Below are 2,500 nucleotides of genomic sequence, written 5' to 3' on the forward strand. Positions count from 1 at the left end.
TTTTGGGCATTAGTCTTTGTTATTTGTATAATTTTAAGTATTAACTTTATATTTTAATATATATATATAATAGAACATTATTCGAAAGCTTTTAATTCATAATCTGCTACTAGCTGTGGGGTTTATATCAATATTAATACTTGAATAAATGTAAACGCAGAAACACTATATATGCATATATAAAGCGTTCTGGACACATTACTTTTCATATATACAAATTTGTAATTTGGCCTAGAAATCAAGCCAGTTGCTTGTGCAGATGGTGTTACTCTCTTTGCATTAATTCCATCCAAGGAAGTAGATCTTTGGTTGCTCAATCCCTTAATAGAGACCTAGCTATAATTATTGTATTGTGCAAATTATGCGGCTTGAAATTGAACCCTAACAAAACTCAAACTATGATTGTAAGTAGGTCGAAGACATTGGCTCCTCAAAATCCAGATCACTGCATTGATAATGTTTCTTTAAGTATATACAACTCCTTTAAAATTCTAAGGGTGATTCTTGATTTCTGATTTACTTTTTAAGAAACACATTCTGTCTGTTTCTTTTTTGAGTGAATAAAACATGGAGTACTGAGAAAGTAAGATTTTCGGTGATCAATTTATTCTGGAGACATGTTTTAATTTTTTTTTCGAATATTGCTCTCCTATCGGATCTTCATTTTGAGTTGTTTAGCAAAAACTTACAGTCTATTAAATTTCTTATTCTTGATCTCGATATTAATATCTGCCACTATAGCTTAGTTAGTTCTTTATGCAAGTTGCATAGAATTTTTTCATAATTCTGACCATCCTTTGCATTCGTATTTTCCAAGACTGTATCTTACTGTATGAAAAACTGTATGCAGTTAGTTCTTACAGTCTTGCTTTCTCTATAATAAGGCTCGAAAGTAAACAGTATTCTTTCCAGTTATGACCAGATTATGGAATGATCTTCCTAATCAGCAGGTGAATCGGTAGAGCTTCAGAAGTTCAAACTTGCAACGTTATTTTTATGTAGAGCAGGGTGTCAGGAGTGTGACTTCATAGTTGATATAATCAGCCTATTTATTTTAGGCTTTTTACTGATCTTGAGATATATTATATTGGGAGTTAAATGGCAGGATAGGATTAGAAACGATACTATAAGAGAGATTACTCGAGTGTCGTATGTGGATGAGATCAGGGGGAGGGGTAGATGAAGATGGTTTGGGTATGCTCTTCGCACTCGCAAAGAGAGATTAGTTCACCAAACTTTCAGCTGGGCTCCACAAGGCACTAGAAGAGTTGGAAGACCCAGGCCTACACGGCTGAGGACTCTGAAGCGCGAAGTAGGTGATGATGAATGGATAAGTATTGATTTAAAAGGTCAAGATAGAGAGGACTGGCGAAATCTAACCGAGGCCCTTTGCGTCAATAGGCGTTGGAGGAGATGATGATGATTTATTACTTCTCATATACAGTTTATTGTTTTCTTTATTTCTTTTCCTGACTTGGCTAGTTTTCCTTTTTGGAGCCCTTGGGCTTAAAGCATCATGCTTTTTCCAATTAAGGGTGTAGCTTAGCTGATAATAATAATATGTTTGTGTTTCAAAATATATAGCATATGAATATAATTTAAATGCACAAACATTATTACTATATAGACATAGGTGAACAAATGCTTATATATATATATATATATATATATATATATATATATATATATATATATATATATATATATATATGCATATATATATATGTATATATATATATATATATATATATATATATATATATATATATTTATGTACTGTATATATACATATATATCTATATATATATATATATATATATATATATATATATATATATATATATATATATATATATATATATATAGATATATATGTATATAAATTAATATATATATATATATATAAATATATATATATATGTATATATATATATATACTGTATATGTATTTATATATATACATATATATATATATATATATATATATATATATATATATATATATATATATATATTGTGTTTATCATTACCCATCTTGATCTATAACAAAATGATAACCGATTTATGATGAATTGCTAATCTTGTAATTCAAACTAGTTGAAACTAATTGTGGAAAACTTGTTCTTAAGGCGATTATTTTCTTTTTGTGTGTGAAAAATAACTTTATTGTAGAATTGTGAGTGTTGTGTATGGAGAAAACATCCTAGCCCGTTTTTTGAATACCAAGAATCCCATTTTTTTTAATCTTTGAGAATCATCGGAATATGCAATGATGTTTTGGATATTAAAAGTATATAAGAAAGAAGACATCCTTCGAGACCTGTTTCCTTCTTTCATTCTTCCTCTGAAACGTCTCTGATTTTTACCTTTTTAGTGCAATTTTTTCCCCTAAATTGCACCTGGGTAATGAATGACCTCCTAGGACCCAGCGCCGGACCATATGTCCCTATTTATCAAATGTATAGAAAAGATAGTTTTTATAGTGTTCCATTAATGATAG

This window comes from Palaemon carinicauda, chromosome 33 (genome assembly GCF_036898095.1).
Source record: "Palaemon carinicauda isolate YSFRI2023 chromosome 33, ASM3689809v2, whole genome shotgun sequence".
NCBI classification, from domain to species: Eukaryota; Metazoa; Arthropoda; class Malacostraca; order Decapoda; family Palaemonidae; genus Palaemon; species Palaemon carinicauda.